A 25,789-nucleotide genomic window follows, 5' to 3' on the forward strand; every position below is an offset into this window, starting at 1 on the left:
TATTTACATCTAGGTTATCCTATGTCCCACATCAGATGTTTGTTTCCTTAGATAGTAGAGGAAGTAGGCTCTAGAGCTGGAAAAGATAGCAAGATGTTATTTGGCTTAACCCTCCCATTTCGCAGATGAGGAAAACTGAGGCCCCAAAAAAGTGAATCATCTTAACTCACAGAGATGGATAATAGGCCTCCGATGAACTATTCCTTTTTGAGTGTAGTTATGTTGTTGTTTTTTCGGGGAGGGGAGACCTGAATGGGACCCACAGAATTCCCCATGCTCTGGGATGAAGACCATTGGTGATTCTCACTATGATTTAAGTGATGTTCAACAGCATTTCATTTCTCTGTCAATCCTTCTGGTTTAGGTCAAGGAGATCATCTTCACTGGGCCCCGTCTTTAACACCTAACCCTTGGTACTCTCTTTTTAACAGGCAATTAGCTAGCCAGAGTCTAATAACATTGTTTTGTTTTCATTGTATTTATTATTATGCTTCAATTTATGACCAGTAATATTGACTTTTCATTTACAGCACTGATATAAAGTTTCCTCTGAAATATATCTATTTATGTTTTTAATTTGATCTAGATTGGTAAGGAAATAATAGTGTACATAGACCAAAAAATAGGATAATAATCTCCATAATGGTAAGAAAATGATTTAAAAGCAGGAGACATAACTAGAAGCCATTTAAATGGCAAAGAGTAATGATTTGGGGCCCTATTCAGGCCCCGAGGTAGTTATATCTCAAATCACACTGCCTAGTCCCTTGTCTGATTTGAGAAGGGTCATCTCTGTGTGAGGATTAGGGATAGATTCACGTTGCTTAATCACGTGGCATTGTCCATCCTGGCTCCATGATTCTTCCATCCCCTATTCTTCTTCTTCATGGTGTGCCTATTCATTCCTCTGGCCCTTCACACCTCACTTTCCCCTCCAATACCACAATTACCTCCAAATCGCCTCCTCTTCTCTGTATAGACTCTGACACTGAAGATGACAGTTGATTCCCAGGGAATCCCATCACATTGAGGAACCGCGATGCACTGTGGCCTCCTTGACCAGGCTGGGATGAGAGGACAAACGCTGTGTGGGCAGTGGAAGGGTGTCGGTGGGGGCCCCTCGGCTCAGGAACTCGGTGAGCCTTGTGTGGCAAGTCCCTCTCTGTCTCCAGGCCTCAGTTTCCTCACCTTTATGGCAGTTGTCCCACCAACACCGAGTCCTCTAAGAGAGGAGGAGGAAGGAGAAAGGACATGCAGAGGAAAGCAGGAATTACCTGATCTGTAAAATGGGAGAGATGAGTGTAGTTAATGGGAGGCCCAAACTCATAGGGTCATTGTGAGTATGAGTTAATAAAGATAATAGATGAAAATGCCTTACCACGATACCCAGGACACACAATGTTAGCTCTATTGCCAATGGGACTGCTGAAGAGGCAGTGAGCTCCTAGAGACACGGAAGAACACCGAGGGGCAGCAGGATTCACCAAAGGTGGACACCCTTAGCCCAGACCAGTTTTTCTGGGCTGGACTGGAGAATGGGCCTATTCCCTTCCTCTGGGGGCAGGGAACTCAGTCAGAAAAAGTAACATCAGGAGGAGGATAAGGAGATTGGGGGCCTCTGTGCGGAGACAAGCAATGACAAGGAACCAGTCAAAGGTCAGGAAATCCATTTTTTTTCTCCTTACAGATCTATACGTTTAGAGGCTTGTAAAGGTCAACGTTGTCTTTTTTAAAGTACCTCCAGGATTTACATCCCGAGTAACACTTGGTTTCCTCCATGGTAAACATGAAGATCCAATTAGTTTTCCCTATAATTCAAAGAGATCCGAGAAACAGGGACCTTTCCGGTTGGGAGTCAGTTTGGCTATAAAGTTTCTTGCTACACTATTCTGAGGATGAACTTTAATCCATATCTTATCTCCTGTTTGAAAATGAACATCCCTTCTCTTCTTATCACCATGTTTCTGCTTTCTTTTTCACTGCCTTCCCCCCGCCCCCTCTTAGGAGCTTGGCCATATTCCTTTTTGGCAATTAGAGCGAATTCTTCATACTTAGTTATTTGCTGCACTCAGTTACCTTAAGAATTTTTCTCTCTGACTTGACTCCAGAAGGCATTTTAAGGTCCTGTCAGAGCAGAATGTTTCTGGAACCCAAGCTTTCTGGGCCCCGATTCCGAGTCTTTTACAGCGACATGAAATGATCGCTGATGATTTCTCTCTTTTATGGCATCCCTGACTAGGGATGAAGTCACTGGTGCAGCCGTCTCATGACCCTGCTCACAGAGGCTGCTTCTCAGTCTGGTTTCTCTCTCTCCCTCTGGGTTTACTAATCCATCCTGGTCTTTCTTGCAGGAATACGGGGTGAGGTAGGCAATGGCCAATTGCAAACACCTACCGGGTTGGGCTTTCTCCTCAGGCTGGGCTGTCACGAGCAGGGCTAGCTCTGGTTCCCTGGGGCAAGGAGATGCTGGATGTCCTTCACCCCGTTAAGGGAGGGTGAGAACCAGTAGCATTTTAAGTGCTCCAGGCCCTTCTGAAAGGCAGGACTTAGCTTCGAATGAGAGACCTGTGTGTGAGCTAAGGGGTTGTGGAGTATTTTTGGAAATCTGGAGGAATCTTATTTTGCTTTCTTTTGGCAAAAGAAAAAAAGAAAGAAAGGAAGGAAGAGAGGAAGAAAGAAAGAAAGAAAGAAAGAAAGAAAGAAAGAAAGAAAGAAAGAAAGAAAGGAAGGAAGGAAGAAAGAAAGGAAGAGAAAGAAAGAAAGGAGAAAAAGGAGTGAGCTTTTCACCCAGATGGTATCTTGTGATAGATTATTTGGAAGATTTGGCAGGAGACATTGGTCCTCTCTAGCATAATCCCTAATTAGTTGGGGGTTCCTGATAATCATAATAATCAGAATCCACTGAGTGTTTGCTATAAACAGGCCTTGTTAGAGACACTTTATGTGAATGATCTCATTCAATATCTGAGACAGATACTACCACCATTTCCATTTCACATACACAGAAACCAAGGCAGGTTAAGGAACGTGCCCGAAGTCCCCTTGGGAAAGTGGCAGGGCACATAACATGTGACAATTTGACACATCATTTTTGTCTCCAGCTTTGAGGAGTGAAGAAAAGGATGAATGACTATGTATTTACCTAATATGGTGGAGACACAGAGGGTGCTTTTGCTTTTGCCTCTTAAAAGATTGCCATTTGTTTTTTCTCTTTGCCTGCAGTCTAACAGTCCAGATAGAAAGTCCAGTATATCAAATCGGAACATGTTCTAAAGTTGAAAAGAACAGATCCAACTCAAGTGGACTTTAATAAAGGAGATTTATGAGCTCATGCAATGTCAAGTCCAAATCGAGGGTGGCCTAATACCACAATGACATCAGCATGGACTTAGGTTCTTTCTGTCTTGGTGTTTTGCCTTCAACGGTGTCTGCTTCTTCCAATGGCTGCCTCATTACTTCACGGTGGCAAAGTGGCTGTCTTGTTCTAGGCTTCATTTGTGAGTCATTGAGGAGGTGAGAGAGCACGCATTTTCCAGCATTCTAAGCAAATATCCACAGATTCACTTGGTTGGACAACTTAAGTTGCAGCTGACTTTTGAATCATTCCCCATTCAAGGCCAGGGGAGTGGAATTTATTGGCTAACTTAAGCTAACCACCAATGACCATCTCTGGAAATGGGGGCAGAATCTGTTTCCACTGGCTACAGGGGACACATGGGAGACTGGATATCCAAATGAGAATCTGGGAACCGTCAGGAAGGGGAAAGCAGAGCATGGCTACTGGGTAAATAATTCATGTCTTTGACTTATTTGAAGGTAAAGCATGCCTTTGATTAAAAGTGATAGAATGCCCAGTGGCTGAAATGGAGGAAATTATTAATCTCACTTTACATGTAACCTGAAGACAGGCTATTCCAGTAGGTTTCGTGGCTCAATGATGTCCCCTGTGGTCTGGGCTTTTTCTCCTTTGTCACAAAAGGCTGCCAGAGGTCCAGGCATTATATTCTCAAGTGTGACACAGACAGGAAGGAAGCAGGAAGGATGCAAACAAAAGGGCTTTCTTCCTATGCATCTTGTCTTTTACTGAGGTAGGAAAATCTTTCCTCCAGTCTCCCAACCATCTGTCTCTTCCATCCAGCTAGCCTAAACTGGATCATATGGCCATGGCTAACTGCAGAGGAGGCTACTAAAATAAATACCTGGGATTCTCAGTCCCTATAGTGAGAAGTTGGCAAGGAAAAAGTGAATTGGGAAAAGATATGGGTAGACATCCAATCATATCTTGTGTTGGTAATTTTGTGCTAATGAAATGAAGGCCATGTTTTAAAAATTTCCTTAGTGTCTGTTCTAGAGAATATTACCAGGATCTTTTCTGAGGTCTTTGCAGCAAAACTCAGATTCACAAGCAGTTGGCTTTCATCCATTCTACCTTCAAATACAAAGTTCAATATAGCACTAGTTATTCAAGTGTTGACATCAATGAGAGGTTTATCAAAAGCAGATTTAGGCATCAGCTTACTTGACACTGTCAGCAGTAAATGAACGCCTCACAGCTAATTAGAACTCAGACGGCTAAAGTAGGCTTCTAAAAAATGGGAAATTCTAATACAGACCGTTAAATAACCTGCTTGTTTTTTTCTAGATGGCAAAAATATTTCTCCACTAATTAACTGCCTAATCTTCAGGGCTATACGCTCAGTCTCAAAGTACATTACAACTATCCTATCACTCAATAAATTGCTGCTAGTATCAGAGAAACATTTTTGGCTTGAGGATGGGCGCAACAAGGCCAAGAAAGTGACTCAATAGATTAGAGAAACGGTAGAGTTAAAGATGCTGAGAACAATCTGATTACACACACACACACATCCATTATGTTTTCAGTTTCCAACTATTCCAACTTTAGACATTTTTTTCTCTCCTGACTTCCTTTGAAAAATGACATGAGCAAATTTTTCACTGCTGTTGGAACCAGACTTTGTTGGAAGAAAGAGGCCAATACCAGGGGAAACTCTGACAAATGAATCTGTTAGGAGGAAAGAACAACTTAAAACATTCAGAGAGTTAAGGATCCAGGAGTAATTGCAATTTGGCTGGGCAGGGCCAATGTGGACTTACATTTAGTAACTGACTCACAACCAACATTTCATGGTGCTTTAGCATTTATGAGGCATTTTTACTTATACTGCCAATTGGCCCAGGCTCTAATAAATCTCCACTAGAGCATATTTGGTACATACACTTATACTGGGATGTAATAGGTATTATTTTTGGCAGTCCAGCTGTTTATTCCCCATCTTCCCTTTTCTGGCAGCTGACTCAGGCCTGGCCAATCACAACACCCATTCCCTGGAACCCATAGAGGACCAATCAGGGTCTTCCCCTGGAATTTTGATGTATAGCCAATGTAGTTACCCATCCACCCGATGCTAGAAGGCTGGAAGGTAAGACAGGAGCTGTAGAGGAGAACAATGGACTTGGAGAGAGCTTAGCAGATTGGACCCAGGAGCAATCTACCTGAAGCCAGACCCCATGGGATGTCTTAGTTAGGTGAGCCCAAAAGATCTGTTTCTGGCTGAGCTAGTTTGGGTTGAATATCTGTCACGAGTAAAGCGTCTTGATTGATACCACCATTTATACAAGCTGCAAATCAGGCTCAGCTTGAATTGAGCCTCTTTGATTAAAGCCTTTGCTGGATGACTCTCCTCATTGTAGCCACATACTCCCTGATTGTACCAAACAATGGGCACAGTGTTGAATGCAATGGCAATATTCTCTGATGGTTTTCAAACATATTATCAGTTGTATTGAAAGTCCTGTGAGAAAAGATAATACGGTTCCATCTAATAAACAGGAGGTAAGAAAGTTTTAAGTCATTTGGTTAGAACAGCAGAGAAGTAAAGTAAGAGATTCTTAAGTTCCCAGGCTAGCTCAAAGAAAGCCTATTTTAGGAAAATGTGTACAATGGCAGAGAATAATGGAGGAGTCATAGACAAACTATTGCTTAGAAGAAAGTAAGTCTGATTTGAGAAAACAAGGAGGTAGAAACAGAATTTTCTGGACTATCTGGAGGAGCTTTCGAGTTGTGTTGGTCTTCTTTTATAAAAATTAGTTTTAACTTTTGCCAAACTTACACATTCACATGGTTTAAAGAGGTGAATAGTTCACAAAAAAATAGCAGTTTCCAAACCACTCTGCCTGAGTTTTCTTCCTTTTGGAGGCAACTGCTTTTAAATCCTTTAGTTCTTTATTTGGGGGACATTTAACCCTAACACATTTGTCTTAGTCACTTTTTTATTTTTTTTAAGGCATTATCTTAATTTCCACTAAGGCATGTAAGAATTTAGCTTCCATCCTCACCCTGGTACACATTGCTCACACCCTCATCTTCTTGATGTAATTCTATCATAATTTTGGTCAGATCAATATTTAGTGTTTCACATTAGTATCAGTAGATACATGAAAGTCACTACTGAGCCATATACCAAGATTACTTTTCCTTTCTATCAAAACTTTCTATCAAAGTTTTCCCAGAAATAATAGTTATCTCATATTTTGTTTTCATGGGCAGGGCTACTAGTAATTTAATGATAACCTCCTATCTTTTTTTTTTTTAGTCCCATCTTTCTGGAACTGTTATCATATAGTTGATCTGGTCCATCTTTTATTTTCATTTATGCCTTTTATCCCTTAGGTGTTTTTTTGTGTGTTTTTTTTTTTTCAAAATGGGGTGGGCAAAGTAAGTTTACAGTTCTTCACATGGAAAATAATAAATCTCTCCATATAAAAGGCTATTATGCTAAGTGTCTTTCCAACCACCCGACAGTTCGCTGTGACACACACTGGTCACCAGGAGCTGCCATGATGCACACTGGCCATTTACAAAGAAACGGCACCTTGGACCTGGCGCCGACAAAGCAACACTCAGCTTCCCCTAAGTGGGACACAGGTCCTTCCACCACCCTGGAGTGACAGCCCACCAAATTGCAGCTAATGCTGCCAAGACTCCATAGTGCAAAATGTGGCCCATAGCCCAGCCCAGCCCAGCCTGAAAATTGTTGCTGTGGGCGCTGGGTAATGGATGTCACATAGCGACTGGCCTCCTTGAAGTTTCTTCAGCCCAGGAAGACAACTTGCTTATAGCGAGGTGCAAAAATTTTACCCTTTAACCAAATGTCTGTTTCCCATGCCTCATCTCATTTGATCCTCACAGAAGTCCTAGAGTAGGTAGATAGGAGACTCAGTGGAATCCTATTTTCTTTTCATTAGCCGGAAAATGAGATTAGAAAGTTTAGAAACTTGACCCGATGGAAAAGAAGTAAGAAATGGTGGACCTTGAAAATGACTTCAGGTTTTCTCACTGCACAGAATATAGTCGAACCCTGCTGCAGTTGAATATTTTACCTTTGTTCTCCTTGTGGGATCTATAATAATAATCTGCTTTGTGTTGATATTTACTGCTGTGCTGCTGAAAGAGAAGTTGGGGTGCCTCACTGGACTGGTAAAAGTTTAGCTAAATCAGAAAGCACGTCTAATTAAGCAAGTTTATTCTATGTATAAAAGGCTAAGCTGACTTGCCCATAAGAGATACATATAAAGCTCTCAATGGCGCCAACTGCACGTGTGTTTCCATTAGTCATTGTCAATTGTGCATTTGGTTGACACTTCTATTATAGAGAAAGGTCGAATAGTGATATTAAAATATTTCTTCTAATTAATTTCCTTTCAATGTGCACGAATCCATGCACTGGGCCACTTAGTAATTAATAAGTAATAATACAAGAATAAACTGTTTCACATACTAACAACAGTAAACCCTCTTTTACCCAACCCTGAATTTAATGTCCAAGGACTCTTGCCTTGTTCTCATTTTCTTTTCCTTTTTAATAGCCTGTTCTTGTTTCATGTATGCATATTTCCCTTTATCTCTCTGAGATTTTTAGTGAAAAATCGACAACAACCCTGGTTTTCTTCTCCCTTTATAGCCTTGTTTTTTCAGTTTATTCTTACGACATATTTAACATTAGAATCTTTCTCCTAACATCTGGTGATTCCTGGTATCTGCCAAGTGGGGCAGAAAAAACCGGACTGGAAGTTTTGTGTGTGTGTTGGATAGGGCTTGTCAGCCATGGGCTTTGCTCCGAAGTGATCTTGTTTGCTCTCATCAGGAGCCCCTCCTGTCACTATCTTTTTTCTCTTTAGCTGGCCAGAGAAGAATCTTGCAATCTCCTCTCTGGAGAGTGTGTGTCGGGCTTCCAGCCTGCAGAAGAGAGCTTGGGCAGTATTTACATTTTCATTAGATCCTCTTGTTTTTAATGTACTTATCCTCTCCACAGAATAAACCTTCCGTGTTTTTTTCTGGGGTGGGGAATGGTCACCTAGATGTAATGAGTTGGGGAGGATATCTAATTGCTTCCTGCTAAAGCTAGCTCTCTTTTCTGCCCTGTTTCCCAGTTTTACAGTGCAAATTAGAATTCTTTCCAGTCTTCACTATCACCAGCTTAAAAGTCTGCTTTCTTGGCTCTTCTGTCAGTTACTACTGGACATTAAAAAAAAAAAAATTTAACAAGAAGAGGAACAGTCGTAACAATACTTTTTGAAGCTTGTTAAAAGACAGCTCTCAGGGCCTCTTTCCTCTTAATCTAACTCAGCAGCTCTGGTGTAGGCCCTCAATCCTGAACCTATAACAAGGATCTCTTGGGAATTTGAGTAAGTGGTCCAGGGACCACAATTTGGGAAACTGGCTTAGATAGCATTTTGCCAGAAATTATCATGGTTGCTTGAGTCTGGAAATTTCTCTGAAATTCCCTTGTTCCTGGCCGTTGGGGTTAAGGCGGAGAGCACTTTTTTTCCCCCACAAACAGGGAACCTACACAGCTGTGCTGACTCACTTTGGGGTGTCTTTATGGGGCCTCATGTGTCAGGCGAACATTTGAGATGGTAGGGCTTTCTAAAAGCCTTCTTGTCTGCCTGGCGGTGTGGCTCAGTGGTTTAGCCTTGACACCTGCACCAAGAGGTCCCGGGTTAATTCCCCATCAGGGCATGTAGGTGGCATGTGTGTTTCTCTCACGGATGTTTGTCTCTCCCTCTCTCTCTCTAAAGTAATGAAAAATATATATATTTTAAAATTAAAAACCTTCTCCTCTGCATCCAGAGGTTTCTTAAAATTCAGGAAGCAAGGCTGTCAGGCAATGTAGTACCTGGATTGGCTTTTGAAAACAGTAACTAGAGACAATGAAGAAGGAGGCCCGAATGCCCTTTGGTTCAAGAAGGAACAAGAAATGGCCACTCAAAATCTGGAAGAACATTTTTTTCGGGTCCTGGTTCTGCTCTGCACCTTAACTTTTTGTGTTCAAACAACGCTCTTCTTTCTTCGGAGGTCCTACCCTAGAAACTAGTCTGTTAAAAGCCCCCACACTCAAATCCCTGACCCTAGGAGTTGTCAACACCCTCAACTAGCGGTTGGGCCTGGAGTTGGGGGACTCAGGCTGCTCACTCAGGTGGCGCTGTCTAAGGAGTTGCACTTAGAGCTCTTACAGGCACCAAATTCCTTGCAGGAAGGCCCAACTGTCCTCCTAGATCTGCCTTCAGGCCACAGCGGGGGATGGTAGTGTCAGGCCAAAGGTCCCAGGCAGAGAAGCCCACATGGACTCGTGCTGCGCAGCCTCCCATCTCCAAAAGCTCGGAGTTTCGGGGCGCCTGGCAGCCCCGACGGGCGCGAAGGGCGCTCCGTGGCCAAGGTCACCACGTCACTCCCGATCTGACCCGCTGCTCCCGCCCCGGTTCCCGGAGACGCGAGCGACACGGGCCGCCGCTGAGGGTAAGCGCTGCGCGATCCCGGGGCGATCCGGCACCGGCGCCGGAGCGCGGGCCGTTCCCGGGACTCGGGGGCTCCTGGCGGCGCCTCTGCGCGCCCGGGGCGCTGGCCGGAGCCCGGGTTCATGTTCAGATCAGCGGCGGCTTTGCGGCTTCCGCCCCGGAGAGCCGTGGTTCCGGGCCTTCAGGTGCGCGCGGACCACGCGCCCCAGTGGCGGGGGCGGGAATGCCCGGGTCCTCCGCCGCCCCAGGCCCCCCGCTTCACCTTCTGCCCTTGGCCGCTTTGCACAGCCAGGCCCCGGCCTGCCCTGACCGTCCACTCCCGGCTGCCGGCCCGGACGAGCTGCCAGCTTCCCCTTGGCTCCGCTCACCAACCCCCCTTGGAAAACACACCACCGGAAGGGGGAGTTTTGGGCCCCCGCGAAGGCTTTTCTGTCCCAAAAGGGCCAGCCTCCCGAGCACCTGGTTTTAATTAGAGCACAGGGAGAAGGATGGCCCTGGGCCTGAAGGATCCCCAAGAAATCCTGTCCATAGAGAGAAGGGAGAGTGCACGTGGATTGTACGTGAGCGCCTGCACTCACTGCACGAGACCTCGTGCACTTTTCAACTTTCACTGTAGCTGGGAGAGGATGTAGGTGGCCTAGATGTTAGAAACGGGAGACAAACAGCAGTGCAAAACACATTAGCATGGAGGACAAGGCGTTTGCACAGTTACTTACAATGTATTCTTTTCTTCCCGCTTTTCATAACAACAACAAGAAAAAAAAGGAATATTGAAAAACAACCCCTGCTTGGCTTTATACTCCCACCACGATAATCCACGGGCACACATTCTTTTTTTTTAATTTACAAAATTGCAATTTTAGGCACACGGCATTCTTATTTCAAATCCCGGAACAAGGGAGGTAAATTACATCCCAACAGAACGGAAGTCTTCATTAATTCTGAGGGGGAAAATGCGCTCCCAATTCACGAGCTGAAAGCTAAAGATTGTATCACGCTTTCAACCTACATATTATGAAAGTTTAAAGGATAAAGGACATGAAAGGCTTTTGAAAAAGTCCCTTGTGAGACATAGAACTATATATTCTCACACATTCTTTTTTTCTTCTTCATTTAAAGCCAAGGACGAATTTCTTTTCAACATAGCACTTTTATCTTTCTACTTTTAAGAAAATAACTTGCTCTACTTTGTACTAGAATTTTGAGGACACTAATTTTCATCAGACATTTATTAAAACCCTAATCAGCACTTAGTCAGAGGCTGAGGGTCTTGCACTTCTGTTCCTTCGGCCTGGAATTCTTTCCTCTTGTCTTTGCTTTGCAAGACCCTTCTTATTCAGATCTCTGCTCAAATGTCCATTTATCTGCCCACCCCCTGACAACAACATTTTATTTTCTTCCAAGCACTAACCACACTCTGAAATTATTAACTTGATTATTGCTGGCCCTCCCACCTCAATGACAGAAGGGACCTTGCTGTTTTAGTTGTTATTATAACCTAGAACCATACCCCCCACTCCCCATGTCTACTAGGACTGACTTTTAGGAAATACTTAAACACACACACACACACACACACACACACACACAAAACAAGTTTGCAGTACAGAGTTGTAGCCTTGGGAGCTCTTGCTAAGCGAAATGACCCTTGAGGAAATACGTTTAGTGTCCTGTTCCCCCACCACTTGCCTTTAGGGTGATTAGATGCAGCCTCTGTCTCTTCTTAGGGCCCCACCCACAGTGACCCAGGCCAGCCCCAGGAAGTAGACCCTGGAGGCAGCTGGGGCCTCTGGCATTTTTTTTTTTTTTAAAAATCTGGATTTTTGGACTAGAGACTGACTGGGATTCTCCCCCAGAGGCCCAGGACTGCTGGCTGTGCAAACCCCCTGACCCTTTAGCACTTCCCAGTGCTTGGCTGCACGCATGAGGTTCCAAGGTTCCTGGTGGGAGCTGCTCGTGAAAGATGCTCTGTTATTGTTGGACTCCAGGCACAGGGAATAATTAGGGGAGTGACATGAGCTAAAGGCAAGGCCTTTCCTTGTGGGCTGGGGCATGCAAGGCTGCAACTGGCCTGCTCTCTGGCAAAGGCCATGGATTCCTGCAGATTCCTACGATTCCTACGTGGTTCACTTCACTTCTCTGAGGAAGCCGTGGTGAGGAAGAGGCTGGGAGTGGGGGCAGAAAAGTTTGGAATTTCCCGTGGTTCCTTGGGGATTGATTGTTGTTGAGAATTACCATGGGCAATGCCAGGTGGAGTGTCTGGGCCTGCTCGTCCTTTCCTCAAGGCCGCACAGGGCTCTAGGGTGTTCTGGGCGGCCCTGGCCAGGGCCTGCATGTGGAATGGGCGGAGTTGGAACAGCAGCGAAAAGAACCCAGTGTTCTGGGAGCCGTCAGTTGCCAACAAGGAAGAAGCTTGTCCTGAAGTTCAGCATGGTGCCTGACACGCAGTGGGAGTTTAATAAATGTTCATTCAGATTTGAAGCTTGTGAGTGTCCTTCAAACTGTTTCAAGCCTGGATATGTCCGCGAACATAGGCTCTGCATGGGTTCAAGTCCTGGTGGCTCCGCTTACAAATTGTGTGTGAGCATGCTATTATACCTCCCTGTGCCTCACGCTACTCATCTGTAAGAGGCGGGTAATAATGTTATCGCTTCATGGGGTGGTCATGGATTAAATGTAGTAAATATTGGAAAGCATTTGGAACAGAGCTTGGCATAGGAAGCCTCATGCCCAGCACACTGGGTTCTGGAACCCGGGTCAGTTTGCATTTGCCCCTTTCTTCAAGCTCCTGTTCCAGGTCCTATTTTGTCATGCCTCCTATTTATAGCATATGAAAAGTGCAATACCAGCTTTGAAAAGAAGATGAGTGTGAATTTTCTACTCATGGCGGAAGGGTTGGGATTCTGAAATTTTTAAGAAATACTTACACTTTCTCCTATAGGCCTGGAGGAGGAGGAAGCCCTGTTTCTATCATTGTTGCTCTTGCTACTGCTCTTGTTTCGGTATGTTTCGGTATGTTTCCTTCCTAACAGCGTCCTTGGGTTTTAAAACACCAGGTGTGTTTTTTAACACTGTATCATCCACATCTCTGGGTCCGCTGCAAGCTGTCCAAGTGACATTTAGGACATGATTCCAGTTAAATCAAAGGCTCCCTGACCAGAAAGTCAACCCTGTGAGTTTAAAAATTTTTATACATAATATAAAATTTACCATTCTGACCATTTGTACATATATATTTCAGTGGCATTAAGTAAATTCACGTTGTTTTTCAACCATCACCAGCATTCATCCCCAGAATTTTTTCTTCTTAAACTAAAAAATCTATATCCATTAAACAGTAATTCCCCACTCTCCCAGCCCCCAGCAGTCACCATTCTACTTTGTGTCTGTGAGTTTGACTACCTTAGGGACCCTGTAATAAGTGCAATCATACAGTTATGTGTTCCTTTGCATCTGGCTTATTTCACTCAGCCTAATCTTCAAGGTTCATCCATGTTATAGCATGTGTTAGAATGTCCTTCCTTTTTAAGGCCGAATAGTATTCCATTATATGTTCATACCATGTGTGTTTCTCCTTTTGTCTGGCCATACCAGTAGACATTTGAGTTGTTTCCACATCCCTGTGTTCTTGATTAAATTCTGTAAATACTGCTTGTATGGGACTTCATTCTGTACAAGTTGGAGATGCCTTTTGGGTTTGATTTAATTACATATCCTATATAATAAAAGCCTAATATGCAAATAGACCAAACGGCAGAACGACCGGTCACTATGATGTGCACTGATCACTAGGGGGCAGATGCTCAACAACCCAGGAGTGTTGCTCCCACAGCGGGGAGCCGGGCTTCTGGCTGGCAAGTGCAGTGGCATGGCAGGAGCCTCTCCCGCTTCCGTGGCAGCACTAAGGATGTCCGACTGCCTGCTTACAGGGAGCAGGCCTAAGCCATTAGTTGGATATCCCCTGAGGGCTCCTGGACTGTGAGAGAGTACAGGAGGGGCTGAGGGAATTTCATGCACCGGGCCTCTGGTGTGCTGATAATAGAAAATTGCAAGCTATCTCACTAAATTAAGATGGGAAATTGGGCTCATCAAATTTTAGAGAAAATAATGACTTTAAATACCAATTTCAGGTGGGCTTGGATAGCAGCGGTTCTGTACTTGATGGGGGTGTGTTGGGGAGAGAAGAGGGATGGAGTAGGTCCCAGGAACTAACTAGTGATTCCTAGGAGAAGAAAATGCCTTTTAGTTTGGGAAGGGAGCAGGACTTACTCAGTTAGCAGTACAGTTATGGGCCAAACCCCAGTGCTTTCCTAGACCTTTGCAATGCTTCAGGCACTTGGAAAGAGGGTGGAAAAGTCAATAGATTGGATGGAAATCCATACCCAGACACCATGCAAAATGCTGCTTAGTAGGCTGATGTGGGTTCTTAGCTTTTAGTTGGAAAGATTAGAATGGGGGGACCTGGGAACCATTACAGTCCTGAACTCAGCCCAGTTTCCCACACTATCCTTTTATCCTTCCCAGAAGACTTTGCTTGGGGGAAAACAAAATTATTTTGATTGAGCTATTTGGTTGGAATAATTTCAAAGCTAATTTAATGAGGCTGTTTACCCATTGCTAGCCTCATAGGAAACCAGCTTTTTCATTTGAATCTACTGGTTCCCAAATTATCCATCCAGGTACCATACATTAAATTCACGAAGGTGCCATAGGATATTTTAATATTTTGAGGGAAACACAACTATATTGGACATCTCAGGGATACCCAAGAACTACTAGCTCTAGGTTTGACGTGTTCATGGTTTCAACATTAGATTGTGCTACATTCCTTTCGTGTCATTGGGGTTTTGGTGGTAGCTTTGATGATGATCAGTGTGGAGCAGGAAGTGAGGGGAGCAGTGTATAATCTGATTCCAAAGTTTAAGACGTTGTATAATGGCCAATACATAGTCCAATATTAAGTGAAAGTGATTATTTAAGTAAAAGATATATATAGTTTTTCAATTTATGTATATATATTTTTTCCAAATAGTTGCTAAATTGTGAGGACACAATACTTATTAAGTTGTTTGGATTTCACTACTTGTCAAATGGAACAATTAGAAGTTGCTTTCATCCGTAAAAAATTACTGAGACACTAAGGGCACCATGTACCAAGAAGGTTTGGGAATATTTTTTTTTAATCTATCAGAAAATTTCCAGAGTTGTGTATTTACATTTAAATACATCTGAAACTGAGTTGAGATTACAAGAGAAATAAAATAGACACTTTGAGGTTTTCTAAAGTAAATTGCTTTATTTATTTTTTATCATAAAATTAATACGTATGGATTAAAAATCGAGAAAGGTGCAAAATAGGGTATTTCCCCTATCTATACACCTCACCCACTGGAGATAATAGCTGCTTACTTTTGGTGGTTACTCTTCCATACTTTTTGGTTTATATTTAAGAATACTAGAGATTTTATAAAAATTGATCATATAAATTTTATTGTTTATTGCTTTTTAAAATCCACTAGATTAAGCCATCTTTCCATGTCAACATGAATATATATCTAACCATACATACTGCATACTTACTTCAAACAGATTTAGAAATACACTTTCAAGGGAGAAAAACCTCTGAATTCTAGAACCTTTATTATAAACTGTAGATGATTCCATTGTTAGAGTAGCTCAATGGTGCCTCCTTGTGGCTTGATGTGATATTTAACATTTTTCTTCAAATACTTGTGTGTAAAGCCTTGTATTCAGACAATGAGGACACAAAGATGAATTAAATAAGGGTAAAGGGGAAGAGATCAACCAAAGGACTTGTGTGCATGCATGTGGGCCTGACCAGTGGCCATGGACAACGGGGGAGTGGGGGTGAGGGCATATGTAGGGATGGGTTTGGGATGAGATTGGGGGGATGAGGACAATTATGTGAGACCATAATCAATAAAAACAAAACAAGACACATAAGTAAGATTAGGAGCTCACAGTCTGTAAGAGAAGATTCAGTGTATAGTTAAGTAACGATTAAAGCAAATAAGTAATTAGGGAACATAAAAGAGCTACAGCTAAAATCTCATTGGAGGAAGAGGTTGGTCCACCTGGAAGATTGAAGACTTAATAGCTTAGCAATGTGAGACGTGAGAAACTCAAGGTGGAGGGGCCAGTTAAGAGGTTCCTGCAATAATCCAGGCAAGATGTAGTGGAAGGCTGCTTGAAAGAGGTGTACCAGGAAATGGAGAGGAGGGACTGAATCTGGTTAGGAAGCCGTTATGACAGGATCTCTTTAAGTTTCATATTTTTGTTGTCTTGTAAAGCCACAGTAACATTTGATGAACTTTGAATGAAAGTCTTCATACCCAGTGGACTTATTCTACATGAACTAAATAGATTGACTCACCAGCCAGTGTTCACTGGCTGATTTTACCCTTCTCCTCCAATAAACTAGAGGGACAACAACTAGATCATATTATTTAGCCTCTCATCTCATAATGTTGACAGAGCCCAGATCTTCTGGTAGGCACATTATGCGTACCCATTCTTTAAGTTTGTGATGGTGACCTGGTGTTTGGAGAATGGTGTTATAGTTCATTTCTTTTTCCAATGGATATAAAACCAGAGGGAATTTGCTGAACATGAGCAAAAAGGATTTGGATTTGACCTGAGGAACTGACTCTAAGGATGGGGATAATTGGAACTGCACCACGAAAGGGGCTGCAGCACACTGTTTTTGTGGCCATTTACAAAGACGAGACAGTTAACTGAGATGACTGGAGTTTACTTTTGGCCCTCCCCAAATAATCAATTTTTAAATTTTATTTATAAATGCTAATAAAATAAATTCTGCCTTGATATTATAAGTATCGAGAGCAGTGATTCTCAAAGCAAGGGCACCAGTTCACTGGTGAGCCAATTGGATCTTCATGATGGCCTCAAGCCTATCCCCTAAATGTACACCGAGTGGCCAGATTATTATGATCTCTAAACGCATAATAATCTGGCCACTCATTTTGTGTGTGTGTATATATGTATGTATTTTAGAGGCCTGGTGCATGAATTTGTGCATAGGCGGGGTGCGGCCAGCCTGGTCAGGGGGAGGGGACATGGGTGGTTGGCCGTCCTGCCTGCTGGTCGAACTCCTGGTTGAGGAGACAATTTTCATATTAGCCTTTTATTATATAGGATATACACTGAGTGGCCAGATTATTATGCATTCAGAGATCATAATAATCTGGCCACTCAGTGTATAGCATGTTATTTTATAATAAAAAGTAAGGTACATAGCTCTTATTTATCTCTAATAAAGCTAACAATAAATGATCCCAATATCTTTCTCTCATTCTTTGTTACCACTAATTTCTCCATACTTATGTTGGTATGTCCCTATTTAGTTTGAGGGTCACAGATGTGGAGAGAAGTGATTATATTGATCCCCCTTTGTGCATTTCCCCAGTAGCTTGTGAACTTCTATGCACTTCATGGGTCCTTTTCAATATTCCTCCTTAAGAAACTATCTTGAGTTACATCACATTTTAAAGTTAAGTTGAGTGGGGAAAGTTGTGTGTGGTGTTTCTAGGACATCTAGGAACTGAAATTAAAAAATACTCCCATGGCCCTTTTCTCTGAATGTTAGAGAATATGCTTCAGCTCATGGTCAAAGAGGTGTGACTGAATATAATATATAATGTACTATGATGCAGTTCTTGAATTTGTGGATCACTAATTAGCATGCTTGAGCTATTTTCAACTTTGCTGGAATCATAATTCAAAACTGACTTGTCATTAGTACATAGCAGCATCATATTTCAAATCCTATCAGATGATAGTTATGTACTTTATCACTTTTTAACCATTTAAATTACACTCTTGTTAATAGGATCTATGTTTTAATGTCAACAGGCAGATTGGCGGATTGCATGGTTCATGTCTAGTTGAGTTTTTATGGCTAATTGGGCACATATGTACTAAACTAACCTCGCTATTTAGAAGTGAAGGGTTTCACTAAAAATGAGCACATTTTTTTTTTTATTATAGGCAGCTTAGTTTCATCTGCTTAAGTAGTTTTTTAAACATGAAGCATTTTTTCAGTACAACTGTATCTTGATGTGTTAACTGTATTTTAAAAATGCAGATTTCTTTCACTAGCTTAATGGGAATTCACAGAAATCATAACCTTTTAATTAAAGCCAATATGTTTCAGTGCCAGGCATTCTGAAGGATCCCAGTGAACCAAGAAAGAACACATTTCTGCACTGGAAGTGCGCAGAGAGGGCCCTTCATAAGCCCAATAGGAATGCCTGATGGAAGGATTGGAAACAGGAAAAAGAACATCTGAACCATTTTCAGAATAGCTTAAATAATTTGTGTAGTGAAATAATTTTCTACACCAAAGAATGGCCTGATTGAAAAACTGTGACTCCTGCTTAGTTTTAATACCATAACGTCTACATCTAACTTCGATCCTTTAAAAAGAGAGAGAGACAGTGATAGCTATATTTTTCAAAACTAAATTTGGTACAAGTGACTACATTTTCAGAGCTAGTTTAAGTGGGCTGATGAACCAATTTGGAATACAAGGGAACAGAATATTTGAAACAGAAAGGATCCTTGAGAATCCGGAATGTATAGTCCCTGTAATGGTAGCTGTAAGGAAACCACAGGACATATTTGATTACAGTTTTGTCAAACAGAAAGATTCTGGGACCGGAAGCCAGGTGACTTACATTTTAATCCCTATCCTGCATTTAACTAGCTGTGGCACTAGACAAGTCACTTAACCTTGACATGTTTCTGCTTTCTAGGTTATAAAACAGTGATTATGTCTACTGTAACCATCTTAGTGTTATTGTGAGGATACCAATGAATGATTGAAAAATAATGCTACGGCATTACTTATGTAAAATGGATTATTTCTGTGGTTTTGAATAACCACGGCCCAACAGAGATTTGCCATTGCCTTGCTCAAGTGTTTACCATCTGCCCGGGGTAAGGAAAGGCTTGGTAGATAGTGCTGAATGAATGCATGAATGAATGGATGGATGGATGGAATAATGGATGGATGGATGGATAGATGGATGGATGGATGAACGAATGAATCAGTGAATGAATGAATGATTCTATTTGTACTGGTTTTATTTTCTCCCTCAGAGATTTGGACCAAAAAGAAAAGAAAAAAAAAAGAAAACAAAATGTGTGGTTTGGGATTCTTTAGAGTTTTACACAGGTGCTCTGTGCTGGTCCCCATCCAAGACTGGCCACATGTATAAACACAAATATAGTCTGGCAGACATCTTCTATTTCACATGTACAGGATGTTTGGTGGGATATTTTTCTATGAGATTGGGTTTGGCAGCCAGAGCTGGCAGCAAATGCAACATTTTAATGGAAGATAGTGACAATAGTGCCCCTGGCCCCAATAGGGGGTCTATTTGGTCCCCCTACCTCCATCTTTGACCAGGCCTCCTATCTCAGCCTGGAGGCCTTTTATGGGTGTTATGGGACAGGGGGAGGGGGAGAGAGGAGAAAGCTGTTGAAAGTCTCCTATGCTGTAGCCTTTTGGGAGAAGATGTTAAATGATTTTCTTCCCTTTTCGTGAGGGAGAAAACAGAAGATAGGGGGTGATTCCTTCAACAAAATAAATGAGAGATGAAGTCATGCAAATAAGAAGGGAAAACCTGCTTTAGGTGCCCTATTGACATGTGCTTGGGCAGCAGGCTTGCAAATCTGTCCCCTGGCCTAATGAAGCAGACAAGAGGACTGGAGAGAGATGATGGCAGGATGCTGAGAAGGGCTGGCTTAGGGGCAGCCTGGACTGGTGGTTGGGGCAAGGATGCCCAAGTTCACTGGGGTCACGTACACGCGGTGCGGGACTCCCTTGCTGGTTTTCCCACCCAGGAGGCTGGCCCCCTGGGTGAGAAAGCTGTCTGCAGTCACATGTCTCGCTCCAGCCTGCCCTGCAGGGGAGGGAGGCTATGAGATTTAAATGGAGTCACAGTGACATTTTAAAGCGAATACCTAGCACTCAGTGACTCAAAGATGGTGGAACTTGCTTGAGATCCACTATTCCAATTGGGAAGGTATCTCTGACAGCACACAGTACAGAGAGGTGATTAGAAGACAGAAAACAAAGAAAACAACTGTTTCCAGTTTGTATGGCAGTGAGCAGAAAAGACCTTGAAGGTAATTCCTCTAGCGTAGTAGATTTCAAATGATGGTCCATGAAGTACTGGGTGGGGGTGGCACGCCACAGAAGTTGCTCAGGACTCCCTGGGAGAGGGATAAGGACGGGTTAAGGGGGGTACAGAGGAGGCTAAAGATGCTGAAAAGGTGGGACTTCTGCCCAGCTCCCACCGTGGCTAGAAAAAGTTTGCTTTTATCTGCTTTATATACCAGGCTTCATCGCAAGATTGCTTTTGTCCAGAGGGCTCCCCAGTTAGGGAAAAAAGGCTTTCTTATCCCCCTCCCCTCGTTTTTCTGAGAAAAATTAACTGAAGTTCAGATTGGGGAAGTGACAACCCCTAGGCCACAGAGCCTTGAGAGACAATCAGGACAACAGGCCATTTAGTCCGACACCCAAACAGAACGGTAAGAGTTAGCCTCATGAATTCAAGGTGCATTCATTAAGCAGCTACTAGATTGAGTCATGCAGTGGGGTCCCCCCCCCTTCTTCTTTCTAAAAGATTAAGGCAGTTATTGCATCCATTTGGTGCCTTTACTGCCGGAAAAATAACAGCCAACAGGGACTTTCTTGGGTTACCTCGGGAAGAGATCTCTGCAAGTCAAACACTATTAACTTTAATGAAGCAGCTTTGATGGTGGGGAAGAGACAGCTGACACCACATTTCCCTAACAATAAACCACTCTGACAGATAAAAAACAAACAGGCTCAAGATAACATATAGCCTTTCGGAGAACGGGGCCAATAACCAAAGTAGACGGATGTGATCCGGGCTTTCCTCTAAAGCTGTGTCCCTCCATCTGTTGTGGACACTTCTGAAAGGCAGGGCAGGATGATCTAATCGGGCTTTTATAGAAATCACTGCCGGGGTGACTCTTAGGATGGCCCTGGGAGGAGATTTTAAATAAGCTTAGTACTCTCCAGGGCTTTTTTTTCTGAAGACCTTCTTTGCTCTGTTTTAGCCATTGCATCTAGCGCTGATGATTTGTTTATCTAGTTCTAGCAACTTGCATAATACACTACTCCATGTTCCCAGTCATGGAGTGATCCACCCATGAAGTACTGTCTACGCATGCACTTTCAGCCTCCAGAAACGAGCCAATGGCCAGTGATCCTTACACACAGAGCTGCCAGGGCTTACTCCGCTGTGGTAGGTTTGGTGTGAATGCCTGTTGGAGGCAACAAAGAGGAAGTAATTTGGAGCTCTGACATGATTTGACCATTCATCATTGAACCCAGATTTCAGTGAGACCGTGATGAGTGACAATTAGTTTAAAAAGTGTTTTTTATTTCAGCTCCCTCACCAGGGTGTATCATGGAACAAAATGCTCTAGGTTGTGTCCCTTCACTGGGGGGCTACTTTTATGTGTACAGCCGAGGAGGGATCATTATCATTGTACTTTTAAATTTTAAGTCATTTTCTACATGAGTTTTTTCCATTTGACCTTAGAAACCTCTCTAGGGAAGATTTTTAATAGCTGTTAAGATTTGCCCTGAATCACACAGGCAGCAAACTTGAGAGGCAGCATTGGATAATGGAATAAACCATTTAAAGGAAAGTTCTTAGATGTTGTGTGTGTGTGTGTGTGTGTGTGTGTGTGTGTGTGTGTGTGGTGGGGGTGGGATGTGTGTATGGTGGGTAGTGGCTAGAAGAGCTGCCCTGAATGACTTAGTGAAATCCACTGGTAATTACAGAGCCTTGGTGGAGCCTTAAGTGCCATGATCTTTCCTCAACAGTATCTGTACTAAGACAATGGACAAGTTACCCAAGCACCCCCTTTCATAAAGGTCATAATTATTATAGAGTAAGTGCCCTCTATGTTAGGTACTTATGCAAACACATAATTATATCGTTAGCATTCATACCAGCCCTAGAGCTACTCTTATTACCTTATTAAGTGACTTGCCCAAGGTCACGCAGCTTCTGAGCCTCGGCCTGTCCTCCTGTGCCACACTCTTGGGTGTGGGTGTGAACATGCGGTCAGAGGTGAACAACAGGAGGGAAAGTCTTTGGTGGGAAAGCAGGCCAATTCAACAAGAGTTACCTCGATACTGCCTCCCAGCCCCTCAGTGATTCCGTGAGGTGGTTAACCCTGTGCTCACCTTTCAACAGGTTAGGAAACCGAAACTCAGAGCAGTTCTGCAGAGGCTGTCTGAATGAAATTTTAAATCATACCTGGCCTGAGACTCAAACTTAATGTTTGAAAGAAAGAGAAAATTGCCACTGCCCCTTCCCACACCCTTAGCTGGGATCAGATTTCTCTGTGATTGACACGCTGGGAGCACATGGGTTTATGAGGACCCTGACTCGGGGGCTGGGTGATGATGACTCGTTATTAGCTTGCCCTGGTGTTCAGTCCCCAGGCAGAGGGCAGGAGTGGTGAAAGGACACAGGGCCCCAAGAACACACTCCCTTGTCTCCCAGCAGGAGAATGCCTCTCAGAGGCTGGAGCAGCTGTGTTTCGTGGGAGCTGTATGTGGGAGCCTAGACTGAGTAGTCTTTTTCTCTGCGTCACAACAGCCCTGGAGATGCTGTCTCCAACGTTGTCACCGGCTGCTCCAGGCTAACAAGGCCACAGATGTCAGTGAGTTTTAGAGGAGGGCTGCAAATAAAGAGTTGTTTTTCCTGACTTCCTAGCTTTTCTCACCCATATTTATATGATGATGAAATCGCAGTAAATGGCAGCAAATGACACCAGGGGCTTGGCCAGTGGGTAAAGGACTGCAGTGAAAGGTAGCCCCAGAATTGGGAGTAGAGTGAGTGCTGAGGGAAGCCCCTGCCCCTTCCTTTAAGAGTCAGTGGAGGATGTTGGGCAGTTAGAGGTCTTTGAGGCTGAGCTTTCTTGATCCTCTTCAGCATGGAGCGCTCCCTACTGGGCTGCCTTGTATTGGGCGGAAACTTAGCTCTTCGCTGCCATAGCTCTGGTTTCTGCCGGGAGCCACACAGGTCCCATAGGGTATTGACTGTTTTGTTCATGGACTTTGGTACAGGGAAGACGGTCACAGATTTTCCAGAAGTTTGGTCAAGCCATTCTTGTGATTACCCCCGGTAGAAGCCAGGAAGCTGGGATTTCCCAGTTATTAATTTTAGGATATCTCAAAGCTCTGCCCTCCGATGCTTCTTTGAGAAACATCCACATTCTCTGGGTGAGGGGAGAAAGGGTGAGGGGAGAAGGGTACCTGGTGGGGGAGGCATGTTTAGTGCTAACTGTATTTTAAACAGAATGGCCAGAGAGCAAGGTGGCTTGAGAGAGCTGAGTCCCTGGAGCTCCATAATTGAACACCTCTTTGTGCTTCAATCACCATCTCCTGGCCATCGATAAGTTTGGAAACTGTCCAAATCAATGTAGACTATTTTAGTAAAAAAAAAATGAAGCAACACATCCCTAAAAATAAACCTGGGTCTGGATCCCGTGTTCTTGTTCAGCACAGTGCTTGTAACACCCTTTAACTTGAAACTCTGTTTACATTACTGACTGATAACAGTGTTCTCGGAATGCGTCATCCTTTTTGCCGTATTTTTGATGAAACATCCCTTTGCCATTTCTCATCCTATAAAAGTATTCCTGTTTTCTCATACGTTGAAAGCGCCTTCAGTAACATAACCACCTTAATATTCGATTTTCCCCCCATTTCTTCAAAGTGAGGACAGATCTTAAATTTATATGGCAAGCTGAACTGTGTGCTCCCTTCCTAAAGTTTTTAACTTTACCCTTCAGTTGACTCTTGCCTACTCGGTGACCTTGCACCCTAATTTTTCCGTTTACTTCCTGTACTGCATTTGAAGTGCCTATAAATCACATCTTGGGTCAACCCTTGCCTTAACATGAATAATATTTGTATTCTCGCTGTGAAACACAATTTTACAACAATGCCAATTTATTTTTTGGCAGTCTAGACTTTCATGCTTTTTCCTTTTCCTTTTTATTTTTCAAAGCCCTATTAAATTTCAGGCCTCCACTCTTGGGGGGATTACTGCTTTAATGCACTAACTTTTCACCTCTCAAGGCAGATCTGGAAAATGTCACATGTGAGGTTCTAGGTGGGCTGGTCCAGTTGGAGGAGGGTTCAACGTGGAAGTGGGCCCAGCCAGGCTGTGATGTGGAGGCGGAAGTGGAAGAAGGGGTTGGGAGAGCGGCCATGGCAAGGAGATTCTCATCTGGTCCTTGGTTGGGTTGGCCACGGACAGGCTTTAATTAAAGGAGGGTCCCCTCTATAGAGGGCCCTCCTTTAATTAAAGTAACATACTTTAGTGATCTTGTAATCACTGGTTTGTTTCCAGAAGCTATCAGGTTGCATGTGGAAAAGCCAGTAGAGCAGAAACAAGATCCGCTGACCTCATCTCCCAAGCCATGGAGGAGGGAAATCCAGCATTTGGTACAGGCAGGGTAAAAGCAGAGAGAATTTTTATTTCAATCCTATCTTCTTAAGGCTTAGCTTTTTTTTTTTTTTTTTTTTTATGATAAACTGGTAGAGCTTCCTCCTCCCCCTTGTGAAAAACACTCACATGTAGTTTGTACCCCTGGTTGCCTGAGCTTTAGAAGGTGTGTTGCGCAGGTGCGCACACGTATGTGTAAGTGTGCTGCATATTAGTGTTGGAGGGCTCTAAATTCTAATTATTTGTGCCTTTACGTGGTGTGAAATTCTTGAGCCTATCCAGGCAGTCAGCAGTATTTATAAATCTATGGAAACAGAGAGCTTCAGAGTATCCTACCGCTCATAAAATCTTGAGTGTGGCCCGATTTGCCTCAGGTAGATGTTGCAGAAAGTTGAGGGATAGCTCTGTCGTCAGATGACTTCTCTTTCTAACCATGGACATACCACTTATCCTTTCTGAGCCTTTTTGTTAAAATCTGTAAAATGGGAATAAAAACAACACGGTGTGAGGGTTAAATGAGATGATGCATCTAAAGCTCTTAATAGTGTTCAGTAAATATTAGTTATAATTATGAGGATGGAAGATCCATGATCGGGGATCAGCTTGTGTGGTGCAAACTTGGACTATAGGCTCAGAAAGGCTTGCGTTTGGATTCTTCTTAGCTCAGTGACTCCGGAAACCTATTTTTACCTGCACCTTTGTGTTCTCCTCTGTAAATTGATATCTATATCCCTCCACTCCAGAGTTGTTTCCAGGCTTCTTTTAGTATGTACTATGCTTGGCACATAGAACTTAACAAAATTAGCTGGTTTTCCATTTCCCAAGTCTCCGTAGATAATGGGTAGTTTTACTTGATATGAGCTAGAGTGAAAGAAAAGGGGATCCCTTAGAATGGCACCCCCTCCCTTAAAGTTAAAAACAATCAGTAAATACTTCCTTTAGTCCCCTTCCAGAACCAAGGAGTCTTTGGCTCCACCATTTCAAACACTAACTTAACTGAAACAAGTATTTCTGCTCTGTTAAAATTAAAGGAATGCATATATTGTTACAAAATGATGGACTGAGAGTTCTCCTAACAGTTCCGCTGTAGAACAACACTCCCTGATTGGGACACAGTGCCACAGAAGTTTGGGGCAGCAAGTGCTTTGGATGTTAACAATCTAATCTGGTTGGAAGGACACCATCACTGCCTACCTTCTGCCCAGCCTTTGTCTCCTGTCTCCTGATGACTAGTGTAGCTCTGGGCAGAATTTTTGTTTGAGTGACTAAAAGGACTTTTACCTTTGGTAATTAAAGAATTTAGTTCAAAACAAGTGCTTTCTGGGGCTGCAGGAGGTGACAGAGGGGTTTGTTGGCATGGGAGCTACACAAAAGCTACTTTCTGCTCTGCCGATTCATGGGGCCGCCCGCCCCACGGGCAG

At 43.2% G+C, this 25,789-nt stretch overlaps 1 protein-coding gene across 1 annotated transcript in view; it reads left to right on the forward strand.

Annotated features, from left to right (window-relative positions):
- Positions 1-9,395: 9,395 nt before the first annotated feature.
- LOC118712760 overlaps positions 9,396-25,789 on the forward strand; it is a 109,444-nt gene continuing 93,050 nt past the window's right edge. Inside the window, exon 1 of the mRNA XM_036426856.2 lies at positions 9,396-9,820. The gene's annotated coding sequence lies outside the window, so the exon portion shown is untranslated. The remainder of the gene's footprint in view (positions 9,821-25,789) is intronic.

Source organism: Pipistrellus kuhlii, unplaced genomic scaffold (assembly GCF_014108245.1).
Source record: "Pipistrellus kuhlii isolate mPipKuh1 unplaced genomic scaffold, mPipKuh1.p scaffold_m20_p_9, whole genome shotgun sequence".
Classification (NCBI taxonomy): domain Eukaryota; kingdom Metazoa; phylum Chordata; class Mammalia; order Chiroptera; family Vespertilionidae; genus Pipistrellus; species Pipistrellus kuhlii.